Source organism: Culex pipiens, chromosome 2, assembly GCF_016801865.2.
Source record: "Culex pipiens pallens isolate TS chromosome 2, TS_CPP_V2, whole genome shotgun sequence".
NCBI classification, from domain to species: Eukaryota; Metazoa; Arthropoda; class Insecta; order Diptera; family Culicidae; genus Culex; species Culex pipiens.
Window position 1 is genome coordinate 217,483,844 of NC_068938.1, and position 20,201 is coordinate 217,504,044.

Below are 20,201 nucleotides of genomic sequence, written 5' to 3' on the forward strand. Positions count from 1 at the left end.
GGACCCATAATCGTTAGCAATTTCGCCCCCAAACGGTTCCCGGAATGAAAGCGATATGCCCGGCCATGGCATTTCCTTTGATATTGTGTGTGTGTTACTATGCTGTGGCAGTTCAATTAGGAGAAATTTGTTCGCACATCCGATATAGTCGGGGCCAAAATTTCGCTCGAAAAGAAATCTCCGGAATTGCATTCAGCCCGCGTTGTTTCTTATCAGTTTCGGCACACATACCTTGCGCAGCAAACTCACTTCCGGCGTTGGGTTGGTCTTTGTTTGTTTTTTTTTACTTTGATACACACGAATCCATCACTATCGGGGTGGAGCAATTTTCCTATTTTTGCAACGTGTGTTTCTTATCGCAGGGGGAAAAAAGTGTCCATTTATCTAAACTGTGCACGCGACACGTCAGTCTGTGTGTTGATTCTAGTGCAAACATTAGGGATGCTCAAATTTCTTGCATGGTTCGTATCTGAAATTTGAAATCTTGGAGTAAATGAAAGTTATTCTAGTTACAAAATTCCACAAATTTTTTCGCTATAATTAAATTTAAAATTAAATCTAAATCATCCCAACAACCTCCAGCTAGATGCCGTGATGACACGAAACAGGTGGATCTCGGCAGCAAATCGCAACGACACGCGAGAGACCTGGTGAAAGCGCCTTCCTTTAACCGTCATCATACCACGATGACGGCGGAAAATTTCATCGTCAGAAATTGGCTGCTTTCGGGGAATCCTCATCCCGTGTAGCAGCAGCACTTCTTGTGCCAGTAAAGCTGCTTACTGGCAATTTTTTGCGCCGCTTTACAACACCCAATTCGACGGCGGTGGAATTTACCTTTTTTTGCGCTGGATGTGCCGTGTAGACGTGAGACGTGAATGTGGGTCTTGGAAATTGAGAGAAGATTGGTGGAAAATTCTAAGAGCTGAATTATTTTAGAATTGTCGCATGAAAAGAAGTCTTAACGTGATTTTTTTTTTAGTTTTCTGTTGTGCGTTTTCTCTGCAAAAAAACAAAACAGCAAAAAAAGTAATTATCTAGCTGCATGTAAAAGGCTTGGGGGTAAATTTTTGTTTAATGAAATTGTATGTAATTTTACACACTGAAATATGTAGCCACTCAGTATGGGAAACCTTCTTGAAATATGCGTTTATCCTTTCCATTCTTCAACGGTCTGATGGTCGAACGAGCTAAGGCGCGGTCCTTACTGTTGGTGCTGGGTTTGAATCCCGTCGGTTGCAACTTTTTTTTTTGTTTAAAAAAATTGTACATGGGTCATTCCAGGTCAACTGAGTACACTTTTGGACTCGACCTTCACCGATTTGTTCATCTATCGATAGTTAACAGAAATCCCAAGTTTGGTACTCATTGGACCATCCCTCTATTTTTGGCACCGCCCTCTTTTTTGGCGATTTTCAAAAAAAAATTTTTTTCTTTTAATCATATTTTTTAACTTTTTGAGCAAAAGACTTTCTACAGGTTGCATTTTATAGAAATTTGTCCAAGGAACTCGATAAAAATACAATTTTAACCCTTAAATGCCCACTAATATTATATTTTAACGTTTTAAGTATTAAAATTCAGTTTTGACCAATTTCTTATATTTTTATTTGTTTTATTTTATCACCATCGTGTTCCCCGGACAATTTTACATAATAATCAATGTAGACCTCAAACTAAAATGAACTATTGGCGAGATACAGCGATTTTACTGAAAAAAGTTTGATTTTGCGCTGCACTCTGTCCTATAAATTCTCGATTAAATTTTCAAAAGGCCCTATCTGCATAGGAAACCCATGAGGGATAGGTTGTTTTGAAAATTTAATCTAGAATTCAAATCCGACATAAGTTACTCACATATAAAAACCGAACTATGCCGGATTCATCCCTTTTTGTTGAAAAGTACACCATGTACTTCCAAGTGCTGCGCAAAATCAAACTTTTTTCAGTAAAATCGCTGTATCTCGCCAATAGTTCATTTTAGTTTGAGGTCTACATTGATTATTATGTAAAATTGTCCGGGGAACACGATGGTGATAAAATAAAACAAATAAAAATATAAGGAATTGGTCAAAACTGAATTTTAATACTTAAAACGTTAAAATATAATATTAGTGGGCATTTAAGGGTTAAAATTTTATTTTTATCGAGTTCCTTGGACAATTTTCTATAAAATGAAACCTGTAGGAAGTCTTTTGCTCAAATAGTTAAAAAGTTATGATTAAAAGAAAAAAAAGTTTTTTAGAAAATCGTCAAAAAAGAGGGCGGTGCCAAAAATAGAGGGATGGTCCAATCAGCACCAAACTTGGGATTTCTGTTAACTATCGATAGATGAACGTTCCCTCCAAGTTTGGTCCAAATCGGTGAAGGTCGAGTCCAAAAGTGTACTCAGTTGACCTGGAATGACCCACATGCAGTTTGTAATATTAAGTGTCTTTTTCAGAAAAGTGATGTGCATGCTTTTGCTATTTAAATGTTTTTTTTACGATATAAACTATAATGGTACCATTATAGAGCAATTATTTTGAAAAACAAGCAAAAAATTGAAAAAGTAACTGTAAAAACATGAAAAAATTAGACAGGCAAAATGTAATGATAGGAGGTGGTAAAAAGGCCAAATACTACCAAAAACAAACATAAACTAAACAAGAAAAATGAAAATAAAACAACAAAAACATAAAAAAAAAACAGATGTAATGTTTTTCGTAGAATTTAGTTGGTCAAAATGACCTCAAGGACACGGGAAAAATGAAAAAAATCGAAAAAAAATTGGGCAGAAGAGGGTAAAACTATCAAATTGTCAACCTTCCAAAATTTCCTTTTTTTTTCAGTGTAAGAAGAAAAAAATATGATAATTGTTTTGAAAAACCTGCAAAATTGATTTTTAGCTGATTAAAACATTTTCTTTTTATGCTATTTACATAAAATAATGTGTAAAAAGAGAAAATTCCAGCTCCTGATGTAAAATAACACCTTTTATTGACACAAATCCATGGATAATTTTGTGACATTCAAGATTTTGTGTCAAATTTCATATTATAAACTGGTGAAATTATTTTTTTAATTTTTTTTTTACAAATTATTGTTGGTAAAATTACACAAAAAAGAGGGAATATTCAACCATAAAATTTACAACCTTCCAAAATAAACTTCATTAATTCCACTTTGGTATCTAAATTGTTTGTCTGGGTTGCCAGATCCTCAATAACACTTAAAGGTGAGCAATTCCTACGAATTCGGCCAATTTCGACGATATTTGGCTGCAACTAGCCATACAAATTTGTCCAGACATGTCCATATGCAAGTTTGACACCTAACCTTACAATCAATATTTCAGGATTCCAAAATAGGAAGGAAAAAGGATTTCAATATAAAAAAAGTGCTTTATACCTAATATACAAGCTTGCACGTGACCCTTTCTCCCCCATCTAACCTCGAATCTCGAGAAAACTTTCTTGACCACTCACGTTCTCAGCAGCATCCAGGACTTCGGAATACCTACGGGAGTACGTACCGGCTTCTGCGTGTTCGCCACATTCTGATTAAGACTTGCTTCACCCGCGGCACAGCTGGTCAACCCTCCTCGTACAAGCGGGGTCTGGGGCGTGGATTGGTGGACTGGATTGGGAGAAACTCCGCAGGTGGCTCGACCCCAGGATTCGTTAATCCGAACCTCGTCGTACGTTTGCCAAGACATGCAAAGGGGAACCCTCGAACATTTCGACACGATGTTTTATGAATATTGAACAGCTTTCTGGAGAACTTTCGTGGTTAGTTTACAGTTTCGCAAGGATTCGTATACACGTCCCCTGCAACGGCTCACGTATTCCGGCCAAGTTATGACTTGGATTTTATGGACGTGTGCACGACGAAGACCGCCAAGTCCATGTCCTGACCAGCAAGGTTTTTTTTCTCTTCCTTCGTTGAAACTCCTTAGGGCCTGTCAACCGTTCTCTGCGAGAGAGAGCCAATACGGAGAAGGGTCGCAGTCCGGCAGAAGATGCATCATACATCAGCGTACGGGGACCCCAGAACAGGAAAATGGTCCTTGCGTGCGAACATGGTCAGGGCAAGCGATGGCCAAGGTGGATACACCGTCGTAATGGCGCGGCAGTACCAGGGGAAAACCTCATGTACTGTAACGGAAGCCATGCTGGAATGAAGAAGAAAAAAAGTGAAAGGAAGTTAGCACTGCCGGGACCGGAAAAGGAGTAGACGCAGAAAAAGGGATTTTGAGGGGGAGTTTGGGGTGAAATGAGTGTCTTCGCTTGGAGACTCCCTTTTTAAAAGGACAAGGGAAATTCTCCACGATATTTTTCGATAGTTTGGTCGAGATTTAGCTAGAATTTTACCAACCTGGGAGTCCATCTTACACTGATTGTCCCTTAAGTCCCAAAATATTGCGAAAATGAAAAAGTTCAGGCAAAAGGGCTGAACAAAAAAGGAGCAACGACGCAACCCCATCAGCAGCCCATATCGGGAATGGAGGTTAGGTTGGCCGTCGTCGACGGAACAGAGAAATGTTATTTCCCTGTTAGCTGACTTTTGTAATAACGTGTTGTACTACATGCTTGTCTACAAACTGGCGATGGCTCTGAGTGGCCTGAGTGCTGGTGTGAGGTCGATTAGGGTAATTGGAGCAATGTTTAGCCATTTGTTCCCTCAATCCTTTCTGCTTGGAGAGCTTTTTGCTCCATCACTGAGAGTATTTTGCTCTCAATGTCATCAAGCTGTATCTTACTTTGACATTCCATTGCTCAAATTCGACCCTTTTACCCTACCTCACAATACCGGTGGCGACTACATTAAGGGGCATATCGTGCGCAAGAAAAGGCACTTCGGCTCTTTTTGTACGCCGGCGGCGGCGCCGCCTGTTGTCGCAGAACCGGGAGTGAATATTGTAATTTGATTGAAATGACACTATTATCATATTTCTTTCACCGATTTTCGCTCACTCACTCGGAAGCTGCACAAATGTTGTCAACATTATGTAAACACCACTCACGTAGTTTAGGAGGAGGAGCAGGAGCAGCTCTCTATTAGGGTCTCTCGCACTCGAGTGCATGGAAATTGAAACATGAAACTGATAACTAACTTTTACGATTCTCGCCCGCCTCTCGAGCTCAACGAGACAACGCTTTACTACAATGTGTATTGTGTACGTACTGTGTGTGTGTGTGATCGCTTTCGGTTGTTGAAGAGCAAAACTTAATTTTTATGTCTATCTTCGCTAACAAGCTTCATAGTTTTGCGCTCAATGAAGAAGGAGGTTTATGGAATTGTATGTACGTCCGCCCACCCGACCGACGATTTCCGACCCGCCTCTCCCCCCGCGTTCCGTCATGATCGTTTTGTTGTACGGTTTTGCCAGACGTTCAACGTAATAGTCCCATATTTGCCTCTCTTTGAGATGTGCAGTTATGGTTAATGGGTTGAGATGATGTGTCTCTGGAAGAATTTAAATTGAATACATTTTTTAAGGGACGATTTTTTCAGTCTACGTCCTTTGTCTGCTTGGCTGCATGATTTCATTGTTTTAAATGTAAAATTATAAATAAAATCACATAGAAACACATTTGCAGCAAAAAAAAATCTTTGTGATTAATTTTTAGGTTTTTTTCGATTGTGCAATTTGACTTCGTAGCATCTTAGCTCGGAAGGCATCATAACTTTTGTTAATTTGTTTTGCTCTTTTCATTAAAAATCATTTAGATAATTTTAAAACCAAGGCTAGCAAAAGATTCATTTTTTAACATTTAAAAACAAACCAATAATTTTCGAGATATTGAATATTTTCTTATTTTTTTTCAATTTTTCAACAACAATAAAAATGGAAATTATTATATTTTCCTCGTATCTATTTGGAAAAGTCCTAATCATAACCTACAAACTTGCCGAAGTCATCAAATCGATCAGAAAATCCCTTCTCAAAATACAGGTTTCGAATACCCACATATCAGCTTTAAAAGTGTATGAAAAAACTAGGCAATGCCTAGACAAAGTTTCAACCAAATGGAAATATACTGTATTAACAAAAAAAAGATTATTTTTTATCTAATCTAATCTAATCAGACCCTAGCGCAGCCAATCTTTCGAAGGGATCCTGGAGAGTGCCTTAGGTTAGATGACGCCTAGCACTCTTCTTGTCATTTATTAACATTTGTAGTGCGCCATTGCATTAGAATGCATTGAAACATCACAAGCGTTAAAGCGGCCAGGCCTACTGCGTAAAGCCGTATCGCAGAGATGATTTGTAATTGGGTTGAGTTTGAGCACTGAGTGTTCGAACAACAACACAATTTTGAATCGACAGGGGAGGAAGAAGCGTGGGGACACACCACCATACGCTCCGAGATTTTTGGTTGTATTCGTTGGGAGCACCATGCTAAGAAGGTTTGGTACTCCGGGACCCTCTGGGATGGGACATTGTATTTCCACGAATGCCCTGGACACAATTTTCCGTGGTTATAGCGCCACAACTCGCTCCAAAAAAAAAAAAAAAGGTTATTTTTTATGTTGAAAAAAAAAAGAAAGATAATAATTTTAAATGACTTTAAAACAATCTGAATATTATTTTTCTTTTGAAACATTGCTCTTGTTTGAAGACTTTAAATATATAATAAGATATTTAAATTCCTTTGAATTCTTTTTATTTTATATTTTTTTTAAGCAAAATTGAAGGAAATTGAAAAACATTCTAAAAATAACATCCTAACAAAAATAATGTTCAAAACTGTATTGCAAAAATACAGTTTAGCGACTATTCATAAACCACGTGGACACTTTTTGAAAATCTCATTTATTGTACAATTTTAAAGACAGCTTATAAAAGTAAAAAAAAATCATAAGGTTGATTTATTTTTAACATACAGTTAAGCAATTAACCGAACCTCACGCTTATTTTAATCGTTAAAGTCTTGTAATATATTTATTAGAACCATGATCAGAACAATTATAAAAAAATAAATTAAAATTTCCCGTTCCCGGGATTTTTGTAACCGCGGGAAATTTGACGCTCTAGTTTCCTCCTCTTCTCTTAAAATTTTCCCAAACAATCAGGGGACAAAAAAAACTATAAATATACTTATTTCCATCGAGAAGAAATTTCAGAACGATTCACAATAAAAAAAAGTCATGGTAATATACAACCGGGTGCATCTTTAATGTCAGAAAACATGTTTAATTTTACCTCTGAAAATGTGTCATTTTACCACTTTTCTGGTGTAATGCCACTTTTTCAATCTAAATTGAGGTTATATAAAAAAAATCAAAAACAAAACTTTTAAGTTTGAAATATCGGAATGTACACCCAAAGTTAAAGAACGAGAGGATAGTCCTCACGAAAAGAAACGTGAGGAAAGTGCTATTTTGCGAGAGTATAGTCCTCTCGCGTGTACATTCGTTCATTGGAACAGTTCATCCTATTGAGTGGCTTATATGGACAAATGACCGCCACTTAGTCACCGAACCATGGTGGCCCATACGGCAAAGGCACGGTTTAATATACCGAAGGTCTTGGGTTCGAGTCTCGGTGCCGGTACTTTTTTTTTTGACGGATGAACTTTTTTTGAAGATGAACCCATGAGTAAAGTACTCTCGGTAATTTCGGGATTTATCCTCTCCGTCCGCACACAGTACCATTTCACTACCGAATCGTGCGCTTTATCCTCTCGTATGACGATGCCCAGTTCTGGGTGTATGTAAAATTTAAAACGTTTTATTCGGAATGTCTGTGGGATTCGATTTTGTATGAAAACATGATGGATATAAATATTCAACGTATCAAAACAAATCTTTCAAATAAATGTATCCACATCACCCAAAGGAAATATATAACTCAAAATCTGCAACAGTGGATTTGCTGCAGAAAATGATACATTTTATAACAGTTTTTGCAGCAAGCTCATAGCTCAATTTTGCCCGCGTGTAAACATGTCAGCGATCTGCAGTTCTCACCAACACATATAATGCTGGCGCGTCCCCGAGCAACACTCCAGGGAGAACAATATGTTCGCGCTCTGTCCCTCTCAATTCAACAAGCGTCCATGGCGCGGTGGTAGCGTGTCGGATCAGCAACCTAGAAGTTGTTGGTTCAATCCTCGTTCTGTTAAGATTTTTTTTCTGCAATACAATCAATCAGCCGTCGGTAATGTCGATAATTGTCGGTAACGGGCAAAAATGTCATAGGGTAGGGTAGTCATCAATGAGACACTTTTGGTTTTTAACTTTCAACGAATTTTGTATTTTTTTCATCAGCATGTTTTAATGAGCTTTTTGTTGCATTTTCTTTCTTTCTTTTAAGGTGTTCTAACATTGATCAAAATATGAGAAAGATCTGACGTCTACAGCCAGAGTTATTCTACTGTCTCAATGTAGACGCACTTGGCAGGAACAATGAGACAGCTGGGGAACAATGAGACACTCTACAAAAATCAATACTTTTCTAGTTAAACATCATGTTTTTATATTGTTCCATTGCAGGTGACTTACTTTGAACATTTTCAAGCAATTTTGTCAACATGAAACTTCAATTAACAAAAGTTATGCTAAAAAGTATTTAAATTTTGTAAAATCCATATATTTAACCAAATAACTTTATATTTTTGGTGAAATGAAGTTCAAACTCAATAAATATGCCAAAAATCACTTCCAATTCATGTTTTGAAAGATTTCCATAGATTTTGAAAAGTTTAATGAAGAAAAATCAAAGTGTCTCATTGTTACCCATGGGCCGAATAGAGTGGGGAACAATGAGACAGCCCTGGATTCTGGGTATATTCTAAATTTTGGTCAAACCTAATAAAATGGCATTGTAGCCCAACTCTTGCCCTGTGAAATGACGAAATAAATGTGGAGAAATATTACTTTTTGTGTTAATGGCAGCCTATGAGCGAAAATTTTTTATTAATCATAATTAACTTTTACACCCCAGAAACAAACATGTATGAATAACTTTGCAAGGGAGCGTCCATAACTAAAGCCACTATTATGGCAGACGAGTATCTAGTAGACACACATTTTCCCCAAATATGAGCCTGATTGGTTGAAACTACGTCTTGTGAGAGCCATTTTATCATTGTTCCCCGTGTCTCATTGATGACTACTCTACCCTACTCCTATATCGCAAAAAATGCATGAGGACAGATTTCATGCAGATTCTGATGTACTTTCATGCCGCCATGTATCACAATCATGCGACCGCTGGTTGGGTGCAGTCATTTGGTTCCAGTCGCTGCTGGATCAAAGCAGGATTTAAACAAACTTTAGCCTGCTAATGAAAGCGAACATTTAATACCCATATTTCATTCTCGATCATGCTCCCAATTGGCCTCTTCGAGTTTATCGCCAGACGTCCAAATGAATCCGTTGCCCCGTCGCTCATTGATTTCTTCAACAAAAAGAACGCCAGAGAGAGTGAGCGGGGGAGACAACTGCAAATCCATCGCAAATGATGCATATAAAGCAAAGTCTCCCAAAATCCTGCACCCTAATCCCCAACCCCACGACAAATTGCCTCCACACGAGAATGACTGACTTTCTATCGCCTGCGAAAGGAAAACTCTCCGTATCAGGCCCCCGACAATCAGCTCGAAAACCATAATCGGTCCCCGAAATTCGAGTTTTATCGAGCAAATCCCTCGATTTCCCTGGTGCGCGCGCGACTTGCCCCAATCCGGCCCCGTTCTCCAATTAGCTTCAGATTAAGGCAAAGAAGAAGAATGCGAAGAGGAGGTCTTCGATTTTCTGCCCCACGACTTCCGCTCGAATTCGGGGCGGGGTTCCGGGGGGAGGGGAAAGATTTTAATGTCTGTGCGGTGGCCACTTTCCTTCTTCTCTCTCGCAATCTGATTTCGCTTTTCTCCGGTGGAGTTTTCCGAGCTTTTCCGTCACTGTGGGAGGAACCAATTTTGTTGCCTATAGAGGTGTAGTGTGTGCGATTCAGGAAAAGAGGAAAACTCATCCGGAGTGGATCTCTACTATCTCTGCTACCATTAAGGTACGGCCCCAGCAGCAGCAGAGGAATGAGATTCTGATAATAGATAATCTATTGCGAAGTATGTCGTTCCGTCGTTTCAATATGGCCGGCATTTTGACCTCGGCCATCGTGCCAGCCTGGATTGGCCAGCCTAGCAGGTACGAGGAGGGCGGAGAAAGAACATAAAATAAGTCGGAAACGAACCAACAAAATAAAGATTATCTTATTATCAGGTGGTTTGCCCCATCGTGTCCTAGTCGACGGCGTCGTTTCAATCTCCAGCTCTATACGTCCAGGAAGGATTTCGTTAACCGGGGTTGGTGGGTGGAGGGATAAGAAGGGTCCTTGGGTCAGGACGGTGGGATTTTTATTTTGTTCAAGTGGACAAACGGGATTGGGAGCACCAGCGTGTGTTTTGATAACAGCGAAAAGGGTGATGTTTACTGGAATTATGTCCCATTGAAAACGGATTTGAGCTCGAGCAACAGGTCCGAGGGGTTTCAGTTTGAGGTACACAGAAATGAGGGAATTCTTGTCATAAACCTTTTTTAAAAAAAAATTCAACAATTACTTTTTTCTATATTTCGCAGTTTTTTTTTATAGAAGCATAACTGTTGTCATGAGTTATTATTTTTTCAAAGAAAATGCTCGAAATTAGTTTTTTTTTTTATTTATTTTTTTAACTTTATTTATGTGATCCAAATATTCCTAAAATTACATCGATTCAATTCAATTCGGTTACAATACAATAGTTACAATAATTTCGTTTAGAGTACATAACAGAGTTTTGGAGTTCATTCAGCTGCGTGTTTCATCTCAATTAATGTTGGAACAATTATTGCTTGTAATTAAGAGATTACCAAAATTACACCTAAGAAGAGCAATTACCTATTCAACCATTTTTGTCTAAATCTTTTTGGAACACTTACTTTGTGTAATAAATAAATAATTTGCGCAAAACTACAATTTTTGCTCTTTTTTCCTACAATTTTTGGAAAGTAAGAAATTATTTTTTTTGAAAAAATATACAACCCACAATTGGGCATCAGCAAGTCAGAGTGAGAGGGTAAAGAGCACGGTTCGGTAGTAAAAAGGTACTGTAAACGGACGGAGAGAATAAATCCCGAAATAGCCGAGAGTATTATCATTTTCCAAAAAGTTCACCCATTTAAAAAAAATCGCTACCTAGAATCGAACCCGAGACCATTGACATATCGACCGCGCCTTTGCCGTATCGGCTACCATGGTTCGATGACTGAGCAACGATCGTTTGTCTATATAAGCCACTCAATCGGATGAACTATTTCGATGAGCGAATGAACACAATTTGTTGTTGTAAGCGCGAGAGGTAGATACTCTCGCAAAATAGTACTTTCCTCTCGGTTAAATTTGGAAGGACTACCTGCTCGATCTTTAACTGTGGGTGTATCCTTTGATAGAAAATGTTGACGATTTCTCAAACACGGCATACTATTTTGCAATCTTTTTGAAGAAAATATGTTTGTCTTGTTCCAATCTACAAAAAGCTTCAAAAAGATTGCAAAAATATTATATTTTATGATCATTCCGATAAAAATATTTTATTTTTTTAGGTCAGGTCTATTCAAAAGGTCAAAGTGTGTTTTTTGAGACCTCACAGTGTAGGTTTTGAGGCAAATGAAATGTTAAATTTTGTCAAAATGACTTACAGCAGATGAGCCTTCTTGGAAACGTCCAATTTATTATTGTTTAATTTCCACTTAATTAGTCGAGGACATTCCGCCGGGTACCGGCGTTTCTACGAAGGATTTCCCAAAACTCAGATTTTGAAGAACAAAAAAATCCTAACGCGATGTCCACGTGTCCTCGCGATTGTTGCTTCCATTCCGCCAACCAGCCAACCATCTGTCATTATATATGTGCCACGGCCAACAAACCGTGTCCACGCGACCGAAGATCCTTGGAATCTTTCCCCCGAAAATGCGTCTCTGTGACCACTCCTCTGGTGATGATGCATCTTCATCAGGCTCCGTCGAGCGCAAAAACGCCTTGACCGGACATGAATAATTCACACAAATTGAAGAGCGCGGGTACAAACAAACCAACGAACGACCGGCGGCGCGGGAAAGGTTTTTGGTTGGTTGGTCACCGCCGCCGCAGGCCAACAAAAGACACTCGATGTGGACCGTCCCCAAACTCTACGTCGGCGGAGGCGCAAATTGAGTTGTGTGTGTGTTCGGTAATTTTGTAAAACAAATTGATCTCAATCGCGTATGAGACGGGGGTTCCAGGAGGAGTTCTCTGAGAAAATGTGAATTTTCTTGAATTGGTTGGCTTTCCCTTGAATTTTATATGGTCCTGTTAAAAAGTACAAATTTGATTATAGATTTTTTATTTATTTTTCCCTTGTAACTTTAAGGATTTCTGCCAAATTTTGTTTTATCACACTTTCAATGAATACTCTTTTCGGTCAACTTCACGCAGTAGGCCTGTCCTGAGAAGAGTGAGAGGAGAGTAACCGATCTAGAATTCTCCCAAGCTTATTTCAGAGACCGACTGAGTTAAGTTTAGTTCAGATTGAGTTATAATTTTTTTTTTGGTTTTAAAGATTAGTGAATTCTAATGTTTTTTTAGAGATCAATCACTTTTTTAAATAAAATTTGAAAATAAATTAAAAAAATTGCTACAGTTTTTACTGAGAATTTTTCCAAGTAAAATAGTGACAAAGAAGCTTTTCGTTCAAAGATTTTTCGATCAATAGCGAGCAAGTCAAGCAGATAAAAACATTTCAGGCAAAATTAGTCAGGCACATTTTCCCCCAAATATGAGTGAGAGGTTTACACACACTCGAGTTGTGTTCCAAAGTGGGACCAGATTTGCCACGGTCGATGGGGGCGTGGAACGGGGTCGATTTTCCGCGTTGTTTTCATGCTCATTGTAACAATGCCCGGAATTAGCAACAACAAACAACGACAACCAGTCGTCACCACCATTCTGCTGTAAACAACACGCCGCGGCTGCCGTTCTGTGTGTCAAATTGCAATAATTTACGGTTGACATCATTTCTCAATTTCTTCATTGTTGTCGCGTGTGTGGCGTGGCGGCCGCGTTGACGCGTCCGGAGATGGTCATAACGGCTTTATTAGTACGCCCGAGGGGGATCGGTTGAAATTTTGGGGAGTAACATTCGAAAAGGGCGTATGGATTTCTTTAAAAAAAAATCAAATTAAAAGAATAAGATATTTTTAATATATTTTGATACGTCTTTTCCAAAAAGTCAGACGCGTGTCTGATGTTCTGTGAGCTCTCTAGAACAATGCATTGTAGCTTGAATTGCATTGATACATGTGCGCGGTTGGTGTGTGTTTTGTGTTTTTGGTGGGCAAACGGAACCGGTTAATTTGAAAGATGGATTGCGATGCGTCGTATACCTAATTGTGAGGGATACTGAAATTGTAGCTAATATCTGGTGACATGTAGCAATTAATTGTTTCAATTCAAACTCACTAACGTATTGTGTTTTCTTTTCTTTCATCTTTTTCAGGATTACACTAATTGAACGAGATTAACGTGGATATACGAGTATACGTGAGTATTTTTATTGTTATTACTAAAACTGTTTATCCCTTTCCTTCCCAATTTAATTAAATAACAAACGTCGCAAATCTGTTAGAAGTTCAATTGATAATTTTCATTTCTTTTAACTTATCACGTGACTCAAAATCGCAATAAAAAAAAACATCGAAGAGTTCGTTCCAGTTTCGCACCAACGGCGTTAGAAAAAGCATTCCGACACTTGATATCGTCCTTCGCGCGAGATGTGTCCTCACGGTTGAAGCCTCATGCGGCAGCCAGCAGCAGCACTCCAATAATAAATAAACAGTCAATAAAGTGAAAATAAATACAAATAATCATTCCCGGCCTCCCCTTGTGCCCCCCGTAAAAAACTTGGTGAAAATGGGCAGCCCATTTTCGCCGAAAATCGAGCCAGGAAAATGGAGCCGGCGAACAATTACAACTCTCTCTCTATTTTCAAACACACACACAAACAATCTCACAATTTTCACTCACAGTTTTCCCGACCAAAACATCGCAGCCTCGGCTGCTGCTGCTGTTTTCAGCCGGAATGATTGGAATAAATTTGCTAAACCAAAATGTGATACCGCAAAACGACTGCCACATTGAGAATTCGAACCATAAAATGTGTGCGAATTGGACGGCAGGATTCGATTTGAGAGAGAGCGAGAAAGAGGGGAGATTTGTTCGATTGTGGCGGGATCTGTTTTAGCGTGTGTATGTGGTGGCCATCCCTGTTAGTGGTTGTGTACTGTCACGAGACGTACCGTTTCGAAACGAACAAAAACAAGAATGGAAATGAAATAAATTCTAATTGTTGTTCAGAGTTGCTGCATTATCTTCTGTAATTATAAATACAAAACGAATTTCAAATGGGAAAAACGATTTCAAATGGGTAAAAACATTTTCAATTGACATATAATCAATGTTTAATATTCAAATAACATCAAATGATTTTAAAATGAAAATTCAGCCAGTTTTAGACCAAATTTAAATTTCGAGCAGTTGACAATTTATTGTTAAATATACAATCACTTGAAAATTCTACCATTTTACATTCAACCCCATTATTTTTTAATTAAAAAAATGCTTCAAAAATAGCCAAATCACTGAAATGTCGAGTTTTTTTTTTCGTAGATACGTAGTTTTCTTTAAAAAAATTGAGTATTTCACAAAAAATATTGTTACTATCGAAATATTCGAAACATTTCTAAAAATCTGATAACTATATTGTAAAATACTTGAATTTTTAGTATATTTTTGAAAATACGTAGTTTGGTGAAAATTTTGAGTATTGAAAAAAATATGTTATTACTTTCGAATGTATGAAAAAATGCCGATCATTTGATACCCATATTGTAAAATACTGAAATTTTGAGTATTTTTTTTTTCGAAAATACGTAGTTTTGTGAAAATTTTGAGAATTTAAAAAATGTGTTTTATTTTCGAAATGTATGAAACAATTCCGATCATTTGACATCCAGATTCCAAAAACTATAATTATGAGTAAATTTTCGAAAAACTTTGAATTTTCAAAATACAATAAAAATACGCATTTTTGTGAAAATTTTCATGTGATTTTAATTGCAATGGATAGCTGACATCATCCCTATTCAAAAACACTATAATTTTTTGAAGTTTGGATGACTTTTCATAGGATTATAGCCAATGTCTCTCATACAGCCTCAATCCAATAAGCTCTATGCTTACTCGAGAATCAGGACCCTTGCTCGAAAACAAATTTAAAACTGGATTAGATAGCTACTAATTTAATATTTGGAAAATTTCAAATTCAAATCTTTCCTCTCGAAGGGCCGAGTATTTTTTAATATTTATTGAAATTTCTGAAATATTTTTTTCGAGGATATCAGAAAATTTAACAAATGTTTCATTTTTTTTATCATACAAAATTAGACCACTAGTTGTTGTCAATGATAGAAAACAGGGGGACTGTTTCCAAACTTTTCGATAAAAATATTTCAGATGCGGACACTCATGGACACAATTTTTAAAAATTGAAAAACCGATTTTTGTTTAGTTGAAATCAATCTTTAAACGACGCACTTTTTTTAAATTTATGTATGGTACTTTTCGGTTACAAATTTGATTTTACATTAAAGATCCCTGGGCTTTGTCATAATGAGTGTCATAGGTTTGATGCTTGTTTGGCAAAGAGTATGATTTGATTCGATGTGGAATTAAAATCGAAGTGTTCAGTATATTGCTGAAGCTTCCATTTTTACACATGGACACCACTTCATGCTGCGAGAACCCACTTTGGCGCAGTCTCAGGGCTTAATCGATGGCCGGTAAGCTGTCATCGAGACAAGGAGGTTCTCCGATAGTGGAAATATCACATTTGTACAATGAACATATGTGATTTTTCCCTATCTTAATGTGGGTGTCAGGTTAGGATGCGGGTTTTAAAAATTTAGTTTTTGTAGGTTTTATACTTTTTATACTTTGCCTTTAGTTATTTAGGGACAAAATTAGTAATAGTGAATTTAGTAATTCTATCAGAATCGGTGATTTTAATTCAAGTAGCATAAAACCATTCTGATTTGTCAAAATTTCCATAGAGTCTCGATCAATCAATAGTGAAATGATATCGGACTAAATTCGTTGATCTGTTGAACTAACGGTTGTCGGATTATGATTGTATCGACCATTGTTGCGAATCGAGGATCTACTGGAATTCTGACGATCAAATGGTCGTCTCTTTTTCAATTAGCGACTTGAAAATATGAACTGTTAATCTATTTTTTTTTTTTTTTAAAGAAGCTAGACAGGTTTTAAAAGAAACATACTAGAATGTTTGGCTATTAATTAAAAGTTCGGGGATTTGAGATAAAAGTAGCTTTCGGATAGGTTACTTTTAATCTAGTATTCAATTCAAGTTAGGTAGTTTTCCGCAAACGAATATTTGGACTTATATGAATAATTGAACATTTTGGACTTATGAATAACACACAATTGTGCATTTATTCTAGAGTCAGATCCATACAGCGTCAGTGTTTATTTGGTCGAAGTGTACTAATTCATTGGCAGATCTGATTCTAGTTGTAATGTACGACAAGACTACCGACGGACGTGACAGGACGAGGGCCCAGTTTAGAGGTTTCGACATCAACGATGTGCGGCTGGATCACCCTCCCAAAAAAAAAAAAAAAAAAATGATTTTACATTAAAGACGAATGTCTAAAAATTGTTTTGAATAAGATTACTATTCTTTACAAAAAACATATTTTTTTCAAAAAATCATATCATTTTTGTACAACACTTCTCTATGGCTCAAAAGTTGCGGGTTTCTTTCACTTAAAACTAAACAATCTAAAAAAAAAAAAAAAGCGGGGTTTTGGAAAATAGTTTTTTTTTAGAAATAAATAAGTTCAGCAAACTTTTTTACGTTTACCTATTTTTTTCTGAATAGTCCTTATGAATGTTTACAACTTTGCCGAATAAACCAAATCGATCAGAGAGCAGAATTTTTTTTATAATTGTTAGGTTATGGGCAAACCAATAACACCAAGTTTGAGCCAAATAAAAAAATACAAAAATAAATCATAAGATATTTCAAAAGAATTCAAATTTTTGTGTACTATTTTTGATACCTTAAGAACTCAAAATAAAGAGAACCTAAGGAAGTAAATTTTCTGCCCAAAAACTCCCAAAAGTGAAGAAAAAGTTTATCACAATTTATTGGACGTGCCGCCAGCAAAAGCCCCAGAGCAGCTTCGAGCAGTCAACCAGCCAGGCCGGAATGTGTTTGTGCGTTTTTTGTCTGGCAAGGACGAACGATACCATCCGACAACCGCATTACACACAGTCACTTTCCACCGGAATTATTCCGGTACATACCAATAACAGAGCGGGGGAAAAAGGGAAGGAACGGGACGGGGTACGAACGTGATGCCCCCGAATCACACGTTGTCAATGCGGGAATTCTAATGCCGAGTTATGGTCCCAGGACAAGCGATTTTTTGGGGTTTGTACTTTGACGTTTGCGTCAGTGAAGGCGCAGGGTGGCGACCTGATTTAGAAAATTAATTATATTTCAATTTAGATCAATTGCTAAGCAATGTTTATTTATTTTAAGATTAATTAAATCTTTCATGAATTTAATTTAAAAAAAATGCTGAACTTGACACCAGAACCCATTTTTCAACGACAAACGAAAGCCGTTTACCGAACTACTATAAAACAAGCCCCGATATGTTTCCTCTCACACAAGTGCCCTCGTTGAACGCCACCAGAGCCCACTCGCTGCCAGCTTCGAGTCCTGTCATTAACATTCCAACGCCCAAGGCTCCAAAAAAGTTGGAACGGTAACTTCAACTCAATGGTTCTCTGTCATAACTCAACCAATCAAGATGATTCTTCTTTCCAGTGATTTGTTAGGATGTCTAGATGATTCTAGACTTTTGCAGAACTTAATTTGATCAAATCTGTAATTTTTGCGATCAAAAACATCGTTCCAACTTTTTTTTTCGCGTGTAAAAAAAAAATCGCCAAAAATTCCGCGGAGGCAGTTGTTTTAAAAAAGGTGGAACGATGTTTTTGATCGCAAAAATTACAGATTTGATCAAATTAAGTTCTGCAAAGTTCTAGAATCATCTAGACATTCTTACAAATCAGTGGGAACAAGAATCATCCTGATTGGTTGAGTAATGCCCGAGAACCAGCGAGTTGAAGTTACCGTTCCAACTTTTTTGGGAGGCTTGGGCGTCCGTGTAAGTTGGACATGCGTTGGGCGTTCCAGTGTTAAGGATTATACAAATTTCCAAACACGTTTTTGCCAACATACGTCCATCAAAACTGCGCGAAAATTCTACATATCACCCGTGGGGCTTGGCCCCTCAAAAAAGAACAAAAAAGGTTCACGAGGTGAGAGAGATGATTCCGGGTGCAAAAAGTTGCCCCCCTCGAACTGGCATCACTGGCAAAAGGGGTTGTAGTTGTAGTCACTAAATATTAAGGGTGTGAGAGCGCACAACCAAAACGTTGATTTCGCACACCCAAAAACATTTCTGTTTGCTGAGGGAATTAGGCATTGGCTTATCACCTCAGTCTTTGTTGATACCTTTTGAGGATTATTGATAGATTTTTGAGGTTGTATCATGATATCTGATGTAGTTTATGTTGCTGGTTAGTCTTCTATTTTGTTAACTTTCATTCTACTTTTTCTATAAACGAAGAAACTGCTAAGGCCATTTTCGTACTGATTATAATCTCAGACGAAGTTAGCTAAAAAGTTGTACAATTTACTAAAATGTTGGCTGAACTTAACAACTTTTGAGTTGATTTAGCCATATTTTGTTAGATTAAAGAAATCAAATGAAAAAATAGTAATTAAAAATGATCGTCATATCGAAATTGGCAACCAAGGGATACCGCAAAACAACGCAAATGAACGCAACCCCCTCTACTAAGTCTATCGAACAAAAGTTTATCGAAAAGCTCCCATATTTACATTTCAAACTATACACGGTATCAGCATGTTCTTGTTCCAACTTTGCGCCACAAGTACCTATAACTACTCCACAATCTCCCGTCTGAAGAAGACCCTCCCTCCCGTAATAGGAAGTGATAACTATTATGCTACTTAAAACTCGCAAGTCTGCGTCTCCGTCGTCGAGGTGGTGCTGATTCCAGCCCAACACTTGTTGAACTTTTTTTGTTCCTGATGTTATTTCGAACAAGAAAAGATGGGAGAAAAATTGGCACACGAAAACAAGATAAAACTATTTAAATACAAATGTTGGCTGACTTTCGTCTGGCGAAGAGAGGTGGAATTTGAAAAGCAAAGAGAAGTTTCAAAAGGACGCACAGGTCGATTGCTCGGTGACGATAGTGAGTGCTTTCTGAAGTAAAAGTAGCTCTTGAGGAAGTAGAGAATCTACGACTGGAAAATTGATATTATCGAGGTGGCTGGCGAATATTTATCTTCTCTCTGATTTTGTAATTTGGTATGCATTGAGGAAGTGTTTTAAATTCAGTTATGAAACTTACCTGAGGTAAAAGTTGAATTATTTTTGAAAGTTCGCTATTACTCAGTAGAAGAAATAGATAACAAAAAATAAAAACGTTACATTACTCGACATTTTTGAATTTTTGAAATTTACAATTTTAAGTATTGACAGTGAATACACTAAAGTTCAATTCTGTCGATTGAAGCGTGTTTGGAGAACCCAAATCTATTATACCTTGACGAAACTGAACCGTTTACTGACCTCAATTTCAAAAAATTCGTGTTTTGTTTTGCATAACTTAATTATTGTTTAGACTACACAGAAAAAAAACGTTGAATTTTGGAATCTTTTTTTGAGAAATATTACATAAAAAATGTATAAAAATGTTAACCTGATGAATATTCATCAAAAAATTAGGAAAATTCATGATTTTTTGAGGTAAAATTAATCATTTTTATTGACACAAAATCTGTTACCATTTCCTGATGAATATTACCATAATTTTTTTTTCTGTGTAGCAAAATTTAGAATAACTCTAAAAACTGATTGGTTAAATTTGAATTTTTCAGAATTATTTTCATAAACAAATTTTCAGAGTGTTGATTTTGAATTGATTTAAAGTCTGAACATTTTACTTTCAAAATTATGTAAAGTTAAAGTTACCCTAGAAAACAAGAACTGCAAGCCACTCCAAACCCGTT

The 20,201-nt window shown here is 37.1% G+C and overlaps 1 protein-coding gene across 5 annotated transcripts in view; it reads left to right on the plus strand.

Annotated features, from left to right (window-relative positions):
• LOC120432576 (catenin delta-2) overlaps nt 1–20,201 on the plus strand; it is a 63,336-nt gene that overhangs the window by 16,745 nt on the left and 26,390 nt on the right. For 3 of the 5 annotated variants that reach the window (XM_039597808.2, XM_039597805.2, XM_039597806.2), the window contains exon 2: nt 13,500–13,543. The exons of the other annotated variants lie outside the window; for them this stretch is intronic. The gene's annotated coding sequence lies outside the window, so the exon portion shown is untranslated. The remainder of the gene's footprint in view (nt 1–13,499; nt 13,544–20,201) is intronic. 5 annotated transcript variants of the gene reach the window in all.